The 18,821-nt window shown below is 35.6% G+C and overlaps 1 long non-coding RNA gene across 5 annotated transcripts in view; it reads right to left on the minus strand.

Annotated features, from left to right (window-relative positions):
* The window catches only part of LOC106869933 (uncharacterized), a 32,726-nt gene that overhangs the window by 4,407 nt on the left and 9,498 nt on the right, over nucleotides 1-18,821 (minus strand). For 4 of the 5 annotated variants that reach the window (XR_001409464.3, XR_016243482.1, XR_001409466.3 and 1 more), the window contains 5 exons: nucleotides 15,978-16,341; nucleotides 12,103-12,211; nucleotides 11,118-11,165; nucleotides 9,428-9,901; nucleotides 7,362-8,884 (listed from right to left, as the gene is read on the minus strand). This is a non-coding gene — a long non-coding RNA (uncharacterized LOC106869933). The remainder of the gene's footprint in view (nucleotides 1-7,361; nucleotides 8,885-9,427; nucleotides 9,902-11,117; nucleotides 11,166-12,102; nucleotides 12,212-15,977; nucleotides 16,342-18,821) is intronic. The other variant, XR_016243483.1, reaches the window with a different exon arrangement.

Here is an 18,821-nt window from a genome sequence, read left to right on the forward strand (position 1 = left end):
TGGTGACTTCTTAGAAAATTCTCTCACAAATGCACGCTGCACAGTCTTGGTCGACTGTGTTTGAACATACTCCAAGAAACAAAACACCTTTTCTCTGCCAGTGAATGCCATTTCTATACATGAAAAGATAAGCACATCAAACATTAAACATAAAATTATAACCTGTTTCTACACATGCTGTTAGAATTTGAAGTCATTTGAACAAGAATTAGCAAAGTTATTAGATTGCGAAATGATATCCAATATTTTGAAACACCCTGTATATATATATATATATACACACAAACACACATACACACACACACATATAATCGCTTCGAGCCAAGCTGGTTGAAAGAGGCTGAACGACGCTGCACAGGAAATTATGCCCGGTTGCATCTACAACTGCACATATTCTGTGCAGTGGAAATTCATGCAGGTCGTCGTAACCATAAAAACATTCAGTAACATTGTAAAGTAAAGGGAAATAAATTTTGAAGATGTGCCAGTCTCAATATTCTCTATCGTTATAATAATTGCTTATATATTTATATATAATTATATGTATCTCTCTCTCTCTCTCTCTCTCTCTCTCTCTCTCTCTCTCTCTCTCTCTCTCTCTCTCTCTCTCTCTCTCTCTCTCTCTCTCTCTATATATATATATATATATATATATATATATATATATGGTTCAAAACTTGCCACGATTGGAGATGGTGGTTAAAATGATGATAGCGATGATGGAAGTCTACCATTACGGTGTCGTCCAAAATGAATTTTCAGTCCTACATTACATAAATTCACCTCGAAACATGAAGGACAACCGTATCCCGGTGAGACTGAGGTAGGTGTATTCATATAGACGTCATGTGTTGATCAGACGTGTAACCTTTCATGGATGATAAGACTGGTGTTGGACACCGCAATGCGACCACATGTAGTGCGGGTGAAATTACCTCTGGAATTTACTTAACAGAACCTCATCAACCAACGTCTGCAGGGTATTACGTTTCCCTATTTTGTTGGCCAGTATTCTCAAGCAGTTAGCTGTTATTGTTGGTTACTGATTGTACCTATTTCTGTTTACTGTAAGATATTCCCACTCAACAGTGTTAACGTTCAAGGCTTAAAACTATCTTTGGTGACGTCATGGATGTTTTCTTCTTTTTTTTTTTGGTTTGTGTTGTGTCAGCTTCCTGAAAACTAATTCGCTGCAAAGGCATTGTTCAGGAAATCCGAAATCATCAAGTCGGAATGACTTAACCAATTGTATATAAAAGTTGATGAAGCAAACCTCCATACTGAGACATCCCACCTTTTCTAGCACTTACGCACATGCATGAATACATATATACATACACACACACCCACACATACACAAATACACACACACACACACATATATATATACACACATAATGTACACACACACACATACACGTACAACCCAAATTAATACCTGTATATATTGTATTTATGTAGTTTAACATATTATATTCCTTCACTTGTTTCAGTCATTTTTGACTGCGGCCCAGTTGGAGTACCACCTTAAAAGATTTTTAGTCGTGTGTGTGTGTGTGTGTGTATATAATTATGTATGCAATTAAATGCATGCAAACACACGCATGCACACATATACGCAAACACACACATCCATGCATACACACACACACACACACACACGTATGTGTGTGCGTGTGTTCGCGTATATGTGTGTATGCGTGTGTGTGTGCATGCATTTAATTACATACATAATTACTCTGATTACAGCGAAGATATACACAGATATATACAATATATGATATATACTAATATAAGTACACACAGGTGAAGATATAGGCAGAGAGATATAGATACAATATATTGATACAGAGAAGCAGATCTATTTAGACTCTCATGCACACACCAATATAAAAGGAGTGATGTAATCGTGAGCAGAGAGAGGGATGCACGCGCAAATGCACATCGAATGTCATACAACTACGAGGGCACGTTTGCACACTAGAACGCGTATATGTATACAGGGGAAGTTTAAGCGAAAGGAAAGGCTTCTCAGTGGTCGGGCAACCTGCTGGAAATAACTGCCAAATATCTTCCAAGCCACGCTCGAAATTTGTTATTAAACGAAAGGAGGAAGGACCCATTGCACAAACTACGTGTGAGGAAGAATAAAGAATGAAGAGGCGGGATAGTTACGATGAGAACGTATTTGATCATGGGGCTGATGATTAGGGCTGACCTGGGGTTAAACAAAGACAACGAGGACGACAAATGATGACGACGACAGAATAAATAAAATGAAATAAAAATAAGTCCCGTATTAGAGATCGAACAACTTCATCACGGGTTCGGTTTCGGCTTGCATGGATCTCTACTTGCATGGTGTACACCATAGTCATAAATAGAAACACGTGAAATGTAATAACGTGGAAAAGAAACATAAAATTAATCATTGCAAAAGACATTCTATTTCAACAGTGTTCTCACGTCATTTACAAGAAGTCTAAAGACAGAGACAAGAATTGTTTTAGCAATATATCGATCATTGCGTGATTCTCGACGTTATGGTTTACAGAATACAGCAAAAAAAATATTAAAACAACCAGCCCCCCCCCCCCCCACTCATACTCGCGCATGCGTATACTTACACGTAAAGAGACACACATACGTATATACATACACTCAGAAAACATATCTCATTTAATATTTTTGGGCTTTCAAATAACCACTTTTTTTTTTTTTTCAAGATGTACGACTCAGAATGTGTATTCTTTAACCTTAATACAAGGTCATACGTTTCTTGTTTTAATTTTGTTTTCTTCTTTTTTTATTATTTAGCAAAGAGAATGAAATAAACAGTCGATTAAATTGCGCCTCGGTACTTGACCTGTATTTATTTTATCGATCTCCCCCAATGTATGAATAGTGAAGTCTACTCCGGTGGTATTTCAAAGGAACATAAATACCGCAATACAAAATAACTAGTGTTGAAGAGTTTCGGCTAAATTTTACCTATTGAAGAAATTTTTTGCTACCAACTTTTATAAACAACCTCAAGACATTTCGATCGATGATCTAACGATTTTGCCAGCCGTCTTTATTTGTCACATGGGAAAAAAATGGAAGACATTAAACTATAAGACATTTCAAAATACATTTGCAACACATTTCTGAAAAGTTTTACTATTTCATTTCTGGTAGACATACGCGCGCGCGCGCACGCACACACACACACACACACACACACACACAAGCACATTTCCGTTTATAATTTATTCAATTTTCTTCCCGTAAACAGCCATATTTCAAAATATTTTATCATTTGTTGTTGCTGTTGTTGTTGTTGTTGTTGTTGTTCTTCTTCTTCTTCTTCTTCTTCCGCTGCTGCTGCTGCTGCTGCTGCTGCTGCTACTACTACTACTACTACTACTACTACTACTACGCTGTTGCACTTACAATCGCTCGATCGCGGGTTCGATTCCCTGAGTGGGTGGTGTGTTGTGTTCTTGAGCAAGACACTTCATTTCACGTTGCTTCAGTCCCCACTTTTGATCAAGGAGGAATGTTGGCCTGCTCGTCTAGCCAGCCGGGAGACATTGAAGTGGAGTTATTTGAAGGCTAAAACAATACAAACGCGCATTGTGGCCAGAGATGTGTAATAACATCTGATAGCCTGGTCGGTCATGCGGTCCCGTGGTCACGCGATTTTTTTTTTTATCAACCATTAAATGGTAAAAAGCATATTTGACTCAAGCAAGATATGAACTCAGAGATATGAACAAAGGCGGTGAGCTGGCAGAAACGTTAGCACGCCGGGCGAAATACTTAGCGGTATTTCGTCTGTCTTTACGTTCTGAGTCCAAATTCTGCCGAGGTCGACTTTGCCTTTTCATCCTTTCGGGGTCGGTAAATTAAATACCCGTTGAGTCCTAGGGTCGATCTCATCGACTGGCCCCCTGCCCCCCAAATTTCGGGCCTTGTGCCTAGAGTAGAAAAGGATATTTATTTTGTTTAACACGAAACGATGAAAAGTGGGATTTGAACCCAGAACGAACGAGACTAAGTATAACTTAATGTCACAAAATATTTCATCACTGTATCGTTTCAGTCAGTTACTGACACCATGAATCATACAAAGAATAAATATTTTCTTAACTGGAATATCTCGATTACGTTATATGACAATCGAAGTATAAACTTATTTCTTCTTTTTGCTAGTTAAAATATCTGATACGTTTATTTGCCACTTTACTATTTCCATTTTTGTTTCTTTTTTTTTTAACAGTTTTTATATGTTTTGCTTTGCTATTTAGTTTCCCTTCGTTTTTGTCATTTTTTTTTATCTGAAGCAATAATTTATCGGAGAGTATATGAGTGGATAAAGTTACTATGGCTATGGCTTTTACTAAACATACACACCGAATGAAAGCATATCAAATCTTGCTCAAAAATAATATCGAGGTTAAAAGGAGTGAAAAGTGTACGTAACTTGCAACTGATTCAAGTTGGAATCCCAAAAGTTCCAATGTAGTCAAAGAAGTTTCGAAGATTGAAAATTAATCTTTAGCTTCCATATATAATGATTCTCATTTGTTCCGAATGCAATGCCCATAAATTATAGAAAAACAGAACGAAAGTGTTGATTTAGTTTTCATAGTATAGAATTTGCTACTCCTATGTACGAAATGAAAACGCACATACTGTTGTTTTAATGTATTTCTGATGTGAAACTTCAAGTTAAACAAAAAGCTAACAAGTTATGTGCAACACAGATTGCATGTTTTGTCGATTTTATCACTCCGAGGCAGAAGTCCGGGCAAGGTTGTTTATGGAAGTACAGCAGTCATCCATGCATACCAGCCTGCCTCTCCACGCCACCGATGTTACCCAAGGGAAAGGCAAAGAGGCCGATACAAATTGACGTCAGTGACGTAGCAACACATTTCTACAGCTGAATGAACTGAAGCAACGTACAATAAAGTATCTTGCTCAAGAACACAACGCATAGACCGGTCCAGGAATCGAACTCACTACCTCTTGATTGTGAGCCTGACAGTTTGACCTCCGAGCCATGCGCCCTCACATATGTTTGCATATGTACATATATATCATGGATATTTATGCAACATCTCTATTTAAATGCTTGTGTGCATATTATGCGTGTGTAGAGTTATATTGAAGAATATCCCAGAAATATATCCGTTCGTGTTAAGCTTGTAGTCTGTATGGAAATGTGAATATATATATATATATATATATATATATATATATATATATATATATATATATATATATATATATATATATATATATATATATATATATATATATACATACATGCATACGCACACACATCTTAAACATTTTTAAATATATCATCTTTTGGCCGCTTTTCTTCTTGTTGTTGTTGTTGTTGTTCTTCTCCTCCTCCTCCTCCTCCTCCTCTTCTTCTTCCTCTATTTCCTTCATTCTACCCGTCTCGATAGATTTCAGTTTATTCGACAGTATATTTTCCATCCTGCTAATTCCCAGCTCTTACCTTTTAATTTTAGTCTTCACTTCACGTATCCACCCGTTTTTTTTTTTTTTTACATTTATTCTGATTCTTTTTCGTTGCATTTTTCTTTCTTTCTTTCTTTCTCCTTGTCGTAAATCTTAGGCATTTATGGCGCAGTCGCATCTGACATTCATGGGTATACAGAAGATCATACGATAAGAAAATTATGCATAGCTGTATGCTTAAAAACACACATACACATGCACACACACACACGAATACATACGTACACGCATACCCGCATACAAGCGCTCACACATTCACAGTACAAACAGACACACGCGGACGCAAACTAAAGAAGCCCCTTTATAGTAAGCAAACATGGATAGATACATACGTACAAACATAGCTGCCTGTATTTATAGTTATACCTAGCTATGCATAAATATGATATTTATTTCACCCTACCTAAGCACGTATGGTGTCTGTCAAATACTTATCGCATATCACCACCTTTTGCGCTAAATTACAGATGCAGATCCTTAGATCTTCTCTGTCATAATCTCTCACCTCGACGAAGATTTACACCGGTGTGGCAAAACAAAATCTCCAGCATTTATACACTGTAAGCGCTTCAATAAAAGACGCAATAACATAGAAGTGTCGATAATCGTGATTGTTCCAGGTCCACACTCGCCTGTGAGGAACTTAGTTAACTGTCGGTATTTCATGGTGAGACTCAAAACACAAAACTCTGACCGCAGAATCAAAAGCTGCATCGTCACTTTTTGAACCTAAAAGTCACCGCTCGCTCTTCAGAGGCGAAAAACTATATGGATCGCGAAAATAATGAATATATCAGAATTTATAGGGATAAACATTTGTGTGACACCATCACTGTTACACTCTGAAATATTTATTGAAGGCGTTAAATTAGCGTCAAACAAAAGCAAGATGACCAAAGACTGGAATGATTGTATAATTTCCCAATGTGAATTTACTTACACTCATAAATACATTTATATATGCATGCACACACACACACACACACACACGTGCACGCACACACACACACACACACGCACGCACGCACGCACACACGCACACACGCACGCACGCACACACGCATGCATATATATAACATATATATACGTACATAGTATATATACCGTGGCACTCCGTCGGTTACGACAAACGAGGGTTCCAGTTGATACGATCAACGGAACAGCCTGCTCGTGAAAATAACGTGTAAGTTGCTGTTAGGAAAGAATTACTGGGTAAATTACCCTTACGAGGCAGCAAAATTTGTCAACAACCAGCCTTGTAAGGGTAATTTACTGATCTTCTAACGGTAACTCTGCGTTCGAAAAAATATCATCTTATTTGTATCGTACAATGCACATTTTCGACGCTTCTAATAAAATAAATAATATTTGTTGTTTACACACACACACACACAGACACACACACACACACACACACACACACACACACACACACATGTATATGTATATGTATATGTATATGTATATGTATATGTATATGTATATGTATATGTATGAATGTATATATGTATTGTAAATGTTCATTCTTAAATGTTGTTAATAGTCCGGAAAATTATAATTGAAGATTGTTTTGTGAGGGTCACTTCAAAAGAGAAACAAATGAACGTTGGAGTAGGAACAAATGAATATGTTTCATAATCGATGTTGCTATATTGGACAATCAACCACATACCGATCATAAACACATTGGAAAACAGAGAAGAAAAGGATAAATTAATAATAACTCAGACCATAAATTGGGACAAAAGAGAGAACAAATGTAAAGTGATATAAATAATAAGTAATATTTAGAGATTTCTGTTCAATCTCCAACAACTTACCATTCTAACGTGAACAATTCAAAACGAAATCCAAGATCAAAACAATGAAGAAATCTGCATCACAGGCAATTACCATTATCCTGGAGGAAAGCAATTTCTTTCTGAAGTGTTTAGATCTGGCGGGAAATAGAGCTGCTTTCATTTTGCTTCAAGTAATCAAGCCTTTACTACTAATAAAACATATTAAAAGCAAACAATGTAATAACGATTTGTTCGCTTCATTTAACACCGGGGACCATTCCTTCGTAGAAACGTGTTACATAAACGTTATACAATATATTGAGACTTATTAAACACTGGTAAAAAAAGAGAGGCACAAATAAATTACACACGGTGTGTGCATATGTATATATATATATATATATATATATATATATATACATACGTGTGTGTGTATGTGTGTGTATGATTATAAATAAATGATAAAGATGTGAAAAAGCGGCAACCATTGTTGGTTGAATAACGCCGACTACACTTCGCTTCTGGTATTGGAATTTGTCCCCATGCAAATTCTAGGTCTTGCACTAGATTTCAGTGCTGGGCTGCCAGAGTTCGATATTCTGACTTATCAATTTATGTCAATAAATGAATAAGGAATAGCTGGACAAGATGAACTATTATCTGTTTCCATTCAATTTGGAGCTGTTTTTCAGTTTTCAAGAGATATCTTTAATATTGTTAAGAACTATATCGTTGACGTTGAGTATAGAGGCATTGCTATGTTCACAAGAAGCTTCAATGATGTTATAGGTAAGCAGTGACCGGCAACATTTGGTGAAGTGATTCAGCTTTCCACACTTATGACACTTTAATGAGAATGAGAGACGTCTCCTTCGTTCGTGTCCAAAATTATTACAGTTGATTACCACATACCTTTGCAGCCATTGTGGCTGTGATTGATATTTTTCAACCGTGGTTTTATTACTGCTCAAATAATTCTTGCAAACATAAATTTTCTACATCGATGCTTGTTTTCAATTTAGCAAATTAGGTTTTACAGTGTATCGTCACTGCTAATGATGATAATTCTCCATAACCTAACTCTGGCTGGTTTTATGTCCACAGAGCACAATTCTGATATGAAATCAGTTTAATTACCTCCTGCTCGGGGAAATTTTTTTTACGATTGATTAAATTTACTGAAAAACTGTTTGTGATTGTTTTTTTAAAATAAAAACAAATTGATTTATTGACTCATTGTCATGTTGTTTAGGTTCCATTAATTTCAGCCTATGAGCTACCATTAATCTTTCGGTGGATTTAACTTGTTTCCCTATTATTTTTTTATCGGAAGGTATACAGAATCTTTACTATAGGTCAAGAAAAAGCATGTAAAATGACTTCAATACAACATGTGGATAGGAAGAGAGGTTTCTCTTTGCTTTTTCATTTATTTCGGTTTCAAGTTGTCCTACTTATGTCTTGGTGTGTGTTTGGTTATTCAGATTGAAATCATTTTCTGACATCATCGTCACCAATTCGTCGTATTTTAAAGATGTTCGGAGAGAAAAAAAACGTACAACCTGTAAGAAAAGTTTTAAAAGATTGAAAGTAGACACACTAATTGATGTGAATGTTGATTTTATTTCGTTTCGCTAATTCATCATTTAATATAATTTTGTTTGGGAGCCGGTGGTTAAATTTTAATTCTTATTTCAAGAGTCCTTCCTGCGGCCAAATATTTTGTCATAGGTTTGAAAAATTTTGCGTTCTTGTTCGTATATGGAAATATATACTTACGTACAGTTCTATATTTAAGAGGAATTATGAACATTATTTACATTGTGTTAACGTTGTGTTAACATCAAAGAAGATGAGGACAAATATCCATCAAATGTAAATAATGTATATACACACGTGTATGGAAATATATACACACATGCATGCACACATATATAGACATTCATAAAACGTACGTATATAAATACACATATACATAGATTCATTTATTCTTTATGAGATAACACATTTCAGCTGTTTCAACCAAGTGCTTTTATCAAATATGATTGAAACAGCTTTAATATGTTATCCCTAACACCAATAAAGCTTGAATGATTCCAACTTACGTATTGAAAAGAAGTCAGCTTCGGTTAACTCCTGTTATCGAAGAAGGCATAGGATATACACAGATATTTTTTAACTTCCTCAGTTAAAAACGGTCAGTGCTTCTTGTCGTTGTAGGCTCTCCCACTGCAATGAGACTGACGCCATTAATGTTCTTTTTGAAGCTATGTAAGTCATCATCCGCAGGGAAGATATGAGCGAAGAGAAAACTTCCAGAGGGATCATAATTAGCGAAGGAAGGACTGGATGTATAGCGGGAACTGGAGTGGGGTGGATACAACAGAGATGAGAATAAAGTTTCTCAAAGTAGTTAGAGAAATAAGAAGAAATTCTTTAGTCCAGTGGTTGAATGCCAGTCATGTCTACAAGAGATGTGGGTTCGAGTCCTACCAGCAGCCTCCGACCTTCTTCAATTCAAAAGGTTTTTAAACCCTATATTTGCATGTTATTACTCATAGCATTATGTGATTTGAGATCTAAAATTTAAACAAAAAACAACTTATTTTACAGTCTGTCGGAAGTTTATAAATTCTTATTCATCAACTGTTGGATTTTTATTAGTATTATTAACAAAATAATAATTTTGGCACTAGGTCAGTAATTTTAGGAAAGTGGATAAGTCGATTACACCGAAGTCAGTGCTCAGCTGGTACTTGTTTTAGCGAATCCGAAAGGATGAAAGGCAAAGTTGACCTCAGCGGAATTTGAACTAAGAATGTCTGTAAGAATGTCTGAATGAAAAGTTATGTGATGGACTTGTTAAAATTCCTTCAAAAGCCAAAATTTTGCAAATTGGAAATAAAGAATTGAACATAGAAGAGGAAAAAAAAAAATGAGTTTTTAAAATTTTACTTTACATTTCGATATTTCGGTGTGAAGGGCTCTCTATCAAGAAAACGGTCAAAGGACAGTAACGAGTTTTCATTGTTATTATTGAACTGGCAGAGTAATTAATACGTCGGACTGAAGGCTCAGCGGCAGTTCTTCCGAGTTCAAATGCTACCGAGGTCAACATTCCTTTCCATCTTTTTGGATCGATAAAATAAGTACCAGTTCAGCACACTGGGGTTTATGTAATCGACTATACCTCAACCCCAAGATTTCAGGCTTTGTGCCGATAGGAGAAAGGATTATTATTATCATCATTATTATTATTATTATTATTATTATTATTATTATTATTATTAAGCTGTGAATTTAGAGACCCTTTGAGTAATAGAAATTGACAGGAACCACTTAGTCTAACATATGGATAAAGATTTCGAGTAAAATAGAAAACTCCAAAAGTATTGAAACGCTACCCTAAATGTGTATGTATGTATATCTATCTATCTATCTATCTATATATATATATATATATATATATATATATGTATGTATATATATATGTATATATGTGTATATATATATATATATATATATATATATATATATATATATGTATGTATATATATGTATATATGTATATATATATATATATGTATATATATATATATAGTTATATATATATGTATATAGATATATGTATATATGTACACACACATACAGACACACGCATATACATATTCACACAAACACACACACAAACACATACACACTCATGTATGCGTACGGTGAGAGAAAGAGAATTTTTGTATGGAATGAAATAGGTTGAGAGAAAGGTTGACATGAAATACAACAGAAATTACTTACCAGAATTGAGTGCTGTTATCGCGGTGTTGGGCTTTACCTTGGAATCTGCTGAAATAAAAGTAAGGCAGTAATATGATATTAAGAAAAAAAAAAACAAGTTTTGTTTCTATAATGGAAAAGAAGAATAAACGAAGTGGCATCTGTTAGCTTTAGGCATAGATGTGAAGAGACATTTCTTCATGTAACAATGAAATCGGAATTGATTGCTCCCCTTAAACGCAATGTAATATAGGGGTGTTCAGAAAGACTCTCCGCAGTAAGTATCTTATAGCAAAATAAATATTTATACGATGGAATAACACTACAAAAGTATATATTGGACTTTACAAGACTTTAAAAAACTATATTAGAGGTGTTGAAAGTGTTGTCCTTCATTTTCGATACACAAACTGACTCTTCTACACATGTTTTGGAATACATTTTGGAGAGTCTGACCTTTCGAAAAAATTCACTGCGGAGAGACTTTTTGAACACTCAGTACTTCATAACAGCCTGAGGAATCGGTTGCCCTAATGAATTAATGGCATACATTCGAAACTCTATCAAACAATACTTCATTCCAAATACACCATAATAACAGTTTCGAAGTTTTGCACAAGACCAAAATTTTCAGTGGTGGTGTTGGTGGTGGTATGTCGACGACATCGACCCTTCTGCTCAACTGGTCCTTTATTTTATCGTATTTTATTAAGGTTATTTCTACAGAAATTCTATAGAAAGGCGGCGAGCTGGCAGAAACGTTAGCACGCCATGCGCAATGCTTAGCGGTATTTCGTCTGCCGTTACGTTCTGAGTTCAAATTCCACCGAGGTCGACTTTGCCTTTCATCCTTTCGGGGTCGATAAATTAAGTAGCAGTTACGTACTGGCGTCGATGTGATCGACTTAATCCCTTTGTCTGTCCGTAGGTTTCTTTTGTAGGTTTCTGTGAACATCGACAACATACATTCGACGACCGAAGTATTTCAGAGAGTTCACTGACTCACCATTTAATCACAGATCATCAGCAGCGAAATGCTCAGGGCAGGACATGTTATGCAGATAAGCCTCGAAGCACTCCATTCCCAACACAACTTTTCTACGGTGAAGTGGAATCTAGAAAGACACAAAATGTAGCATTCAATACAACCTGAAACACTTCGGAATTAGTTTGAATGGTAGGAAAAGTTAATTGTAAATTGGAGTAACCAGAAGCATTCCATTAAATAATGATGCAACGTATTTGCCGACAGAATAAATTAAACCTACCGAACCGAAGCTGTAAATGTTTACATGAAGACTACAACAGGAAGTGCGATGCTTGTAGATATGTTTCATCGAAAGCAGGCTCTATTAATCACATGAAATCACATATATACCTTTCCGATATGATATTTCTGCAGCGTGCAATAAAGTGTCCAGTAAGACCGAATATGAATGTGCTAAAGCTTTTACATAAAAATGTCATTCTATGGACGAAACAGATTAATCTTGTGCAAATATTGTGTTTTGTTATTTTTGCTCTAGACCATGTAAATCATTGGCAGAATTCATGACAGCCTGTTGCTTGACTGAATGTAAGATATCCAGACGGTTATCATTTGTCGAGATGAAGCATTCATGAAAGATGTATGAATTCATTATATATATATGTGTATGTTTAAGTATCAATGTGTTTTTATGCAAATATTTGTATTGTTTTTAAGTGTGGATATGTATGAAAAAAGGAGGCAAATTAACGAGTTTTAGCGCATTGGATAAAATGCCATGATGCGTTTGAGTTCAAATCCTACCCATACCAATGATGGTCTTCAAACTTTCAGGGGGTGATAACTAAACTGGACCTATCCAGGTGGTGGAATGGTGTACATGTTAGACCACCAGACAAGAGGTTTCAGGGTGTATGCATCGGTTCTTTGCATTCTGGTGGCAACATCTGCGACGATACTACTGCGAGACATGGTCTTCCCATTGGACAACATCGGGGCGAGGGTGGGGGCTGTTGGCATAGAGGATGGAGGCTTGTATACGTGAACAACTGTTGCATTTCAGACATTCTTTATCCAGGCAGTCAATCTGACACACGGTACGAGAGATGTATCGATTTAAATAGCTTTGTGTGTACGTGTGTATGTAGTGAGCATGTATATGTGTATGTATAAGTATATATGTATTTATATATGCATGTGTGTGTCTGTGTTGTACATTTTTTTTCTTGTAAGGAGCGATCAATAAAACGTGATATGGGCGCCAGGAGACTTTCGATCCTTTCTTGCACAGCAAAATCATCGAAGCAACGAATTCACATTAATATTTCTCTGACAGCTAGGCTTTCTAAAACATATTTATTTCAGTATTTCAGTATAACGGCATGTTGTGCATAAACTATAAAATGTACTGATGAATTGTCAAAAACAAAATTAGGCATTTTACACTTTACGTTGGAATAATAGCTTAATTTATATCTGCTTTATACGGTAGTTAAATATTCCATGCTAGTGGTTGACGAAGGAAACAGGGAAACCGGGATTTTATATCTGAGGAGCGGTTTACAATTCGTGAAACGGTCCGTTACGAGACGTCTCACTTCGTATTCTTACACACCAAAAGCATGGAAGGAAAATGTTTACAGTCGGTCTTCTATCGTTGTATGTGGTCACCCGAAGTATAAGCTCCATCGTTAACTCGAGTATGTGTATTGTTGTCTGTATTCAGACGTATGTAAGTATATTTGCTGAGTGTTTCCTCTATATGGCTTTGCTGTGTTTATGGGTGTATGTGTGTGTAGCGTTATCTGTATGCATATTTATTTGATTTGCGTTGCCTGTATGTATCTGTGTGCTTGCTTTATGTGTGCGTGCGTGTGTAAGAGAGTTAAAGGACGCTGCAAAACCAAACACGAAACCAGAGCCTGAAATCGAAAACAAGACTTAATGAAATAAAGACAAATTAATGAAAGAAAAGAAACAGATTTGTAGTTTGTTGATATTTGAAACAGAAACTAAATTAGTGAAACGAAATTTGCAGAAAATGTGTGCTTTCAACAACAGTCTTCGTGCAGAGAAACTAATGACAATGGACAGCTATAAAATGGTGGTTGACAGAACATATGTTCTAGAAACACAGGAAAAATAACTGGCATGCAAAACTTTAAACCTACACATACACACAAACGTGTGCGCACACATACACGCATATACACACAAACACACACACATACACGTATAAACACACAGAGAAACGTATGCGTGCGCTTTTGTGTTCGTGTATATATATAGGCACATGCTCATATACATGCACACTTATTTATATATAAGTAAATATATGTATATATATATATATATATATATATATATATATATATATATATATATATATATATATATATTGCGGAGATGTACTTGCGTGGCAAGTGACCTGATCTGAGAGCGTGTGCTGGAACGAAAACAATTGCAGCGTGGAAGGTGTTTATAAGCCATTTAAAATAACACACAAAAACCGTTAGATTCACTTCAACTTTTAAATTTAATTTGTCAAAATATTTTCGTCGCTTTAGACCGCGACCTGTTCACTGACAAAATTCTGTGCTGCATCAGTAAACAGATCGCAGTCTCAAAGCGACGAAAATATTTTGACAAATTAAATTTAAAAGTTGAAGTGAATCTAACGGTTTTTGTGAGTTATTTTAAATGGCTTATAAACACCTTCCACGTTGCAACTGTATATATATATATATATATATATATATATATATATATATATATATATATATATATATATATACACACATATATATATATATATATATATATATATATATATATATATATATATATATATATATATATATATATATATATATTCGTATATATATATATATATATATATATATATATATATATATATATATATATATATATATTTATATATATATATTATTTTGTTTAAAAGAGTTCCAACTCTGTCTGTTTTTTATGTTTTATTTATATTCTTGTAAAATTAATGTGGGATATAGAATATGGAATATACAATATATAATATAAAAATGGATGGTACAATGAAATAAAGTATTGAATGCCTTATTGAATATATGGAATATGTCTTATTGAATAGATGAAATATTGAGTGTTCAATATAAAGGATTAAATATATAAAGGCGAATACGTATTTTCTATACCTTGTGGTATTTCATCATGGCCGGTATGACAGACTTTAACATTATCTTGTAAACAATTCCGAAACCTCTAGTTTTTGTATTTCGGTTTTTATCAAACTCGGCCATGAATTTTTCTTTCCCCCATTATCATAGGTGCACCGTTTTGCGTAATATAGGTCTTAAGTCGAAACCAAGAAAATATGGCATTCTCAGAAAGAAATACATAAGTAAATAACAAAAATGCTGGTATAAATTCTTCATTTATATAATTAATTGGGCGAAAGATGTTGTGAAACATTTCAGATTTTCCATTTTAGAAGCCTAGGGTCACAAATGGACGCATGCGTACAGAGGTGCCTTTACTCACTAATAATAACAGTGCAATAAAATATACACCCACATAGACACCCCCCTCACAGATACAAATATACACACACATATATAAACACACCTACACACACACTCACACACATGCACACACGCACTCACACATTTATATGTGTACTTGTATGTACGTGTGTTATATATATCTGTGTGTGAGCGTGTGTGTGTGTGTATGTGTGTGGGTGTGAGTGCGTGTATGTGTCTGCATGTGTGTGTGTGTGCGTCTGTTTTTTTGCTTGTGTGCGTATGTGTGTGTGTGTATGCATGTATGTGTGTATGCATGTGTGCGCGTGCACGTGTGTGTATGTGTATTTGAACTCGATTATCAGGAAATGCTAGCACCTTTGACTCAAAGAAGAAAGCGTTCTTATTTTCTTAGCCATTCGCTTTTATCCTTTTATGAAGATCTTAAATTCCAACAACAAAGTGTGTACAAAGGATTACAATCATTGCATTCTGTCTATCGCTCCATTGTTACGTTAGTTTGCTCTTCTTTCTGTCTATCCTTATCTATCTTCTTTATCTTTCGTATCTCTTTATTTCAAACTAAAACCCTGTATGCGCGTCTCTTCTTTTCTCTTTTTCATCTGCTGAAGTTCCTTTTCGCTACTTCCGCACGCACATACGTCCATATATTCCAACATGAAATTACGTCCGAGCCAGAGGTGGAATCAAAATACAAATTGCCTGATTCGAGTTGGTCGATCTGTAATACGAAAATAAATGAGAATTAGCTTTTAAGAATACAAGATTCAATTTCGTGAGATTATATGGTAGAAATAACATTGTTCAAAGTTTTGGCAAGCATTCTTGTCAATCTGAAGGGAATTGAGCAGCCAGATTAAATTCCAGAACGACTGTGCAACACATAACTACTGAAAATGACACTGTTGGATGTAACACGTATGAACAGAGAGAACAGTCTGTCCAAATCAGAGCGTTTCAAAGAAGATCGGTGCTGGACTACACGTTTCAAGATGGCTTGCATTCGTATAATATACATAGCATACATGCAGACACACGCACACGCATACACACTGACATGTATATGTATATGTATATATATATGTGTGTATATATCTATGTGTATATATATATACGCGCAGATACAATCTATATACACACATACACATACATGTCTACACACACACACACACACACACACACACACACACACACACACATATATATATATATATGTATGCATGTAATATACGTATGTATATACTTACATATATACACATATATATGTAAACACCCCCCCCCCCCCAAAAAAAAAAAACACATACACACAAACATACATACGGAGACCGAAACACTCAAATACACCTAGAAACAAACAGAAATGTGTTCATGTGTGTGTATGTGTATGTGTATGTGTATGTGTATGTGTATGTGTATGTGTGTGTGCGTGTGCGTGTGCGTGTGTGTGTTTGTGCGTGCGTGCAGTTTTGCGTGTTTGTTCAGATTAATGTCACTAGAAAGCTTCGCGGATTTAAGATCGGAGCAGAAAAGTAAATAATTGGCTGGAAACGGATAAAATCTGTGTAATTGTAGGTGTCCGTATATATTTTATAGCCACCTCAATGCACGTGCAAGAATGTATATACACATATAGACATATTCACCCGCCTACATAACACACACGCTCATACATTCACACGCACACACACATATGCGTAAACAAACATACACACACACACAATCTCTTTCTTTCTCATACAATAACACAAAACATTCACACGCTCACATACACACATATATGCATAGACACACACACACACACACACACACACACACACACACACTCTCTCTCTCTCCCTCTTTCATTCTTTCATACACACACACATTCACACACTCATACACACACACATACATACATGAACACACATACGTACACACGCACACAAGGCGTATTTTACACGGGTGGAAATTAAAATTACTAAAAAAAAACAATAGAAGTGTCCCATTGTTTAAGTGGAATAACAATATCAGTTCCGGCTAAGTCCACCTAAGATCATAATCAGAGTTTTCCTAACCAGGTATTCATATATACGAGCGAGAGAATCTTAGTGATCTAAGCCTGACCAAAGCATTTTCTCTTCTACTCTAGGCCCAAGGCCCGAAATTTTGGAGGAGAGGGCCAACTCGCCGCCTTTGATCAACGTATTTTCATAAGTTTGTTTTAAACGTCCAAACCAGTGGTTCCCAAAGTGGGCGGTATTGCCCCTTGGGGACGATGGAAAGTTTCAAAGGGCGTTGAAGAAAAGTGGGGCGATAATGGAGTAGCGATTCATGTAAAAACAACAAAATAATGGGTTCCACGACTATCCTCTTATCTCCAGACGATAAGCCCGTCCCTTTATCAAATAACATGTCAGTTTTGTAGAATACTTGAATCTCGAAATTGTCTGTCCTTTTCAAGTGGAACTGGTCATATTATCATTTGGTAATCATGAAATATTCTAGAGGCGGAGATAATTTTAATAAATAATTTTTGTTGCATGGTATTCGAGAAACCGGTATTTGTCTATGTTATTCAAATAGATGGCAATTCGAATTATTTCTCTTAGCTAATTTCAAACTTAAACTATGGACATGTGTGTGTGTGTGTGTGTGTGTGTGTGTGTGTGTGTGTGTGTGCATAGAGACACACGTAGACAAAGAGATTCAAATGAGATGTTACAATATTTTTACGATATAGTATAAACCTAACACCCACACACAATAGTAAATGAGACAAGTACTTCTCATTTTCTTTAATAGCTCATAAACTTCTTCGATCTGTAAAATTTACCTGGCTTCAGTTGCACAATAAAGCAATTATCCCTATTCAAACACATGTAAAATGACGTAATTAAATAATTCTTGAATCGTTTCTTCGGTTCTGTTTTCTTTTTCTTTCTCTTTTACTTTCTCCATCTGCGTCAGTTCCAGGCTGTTACACCTAAAGTACAGACCTGTAGTGAGCGCTCATGGGATTTTCATTTGTACGCAAGATTATCGAACGCATTAATTAGAAACCATAAATCCATGTCTCATCACCAGAGATGGTCTTCATGTAGTCTGGATCGTGGTTTGCACAATCCAACATCTCCAGAGCGATTTCCATGCGGTGTCGCTTTTACTGATCCGCCAGTGATTTGGGGACGAATTTCGCCGACACTCTCCGGATCCATGAATCCT

Source organism: Octopus bimaculoides, chromosome 10 (genome assembly GCF_046866305.1).
Source record: "Octopus bimaculoides isolate indiv1 chromosome 10, ASM4686630v1, whole genome shotgun sequence".
NCBI lineage: Eukaryota > Metazoa > Mollusca > Cephalopoda > Octopoda > Octopodidae > Octopus > Octopus bimaculoides.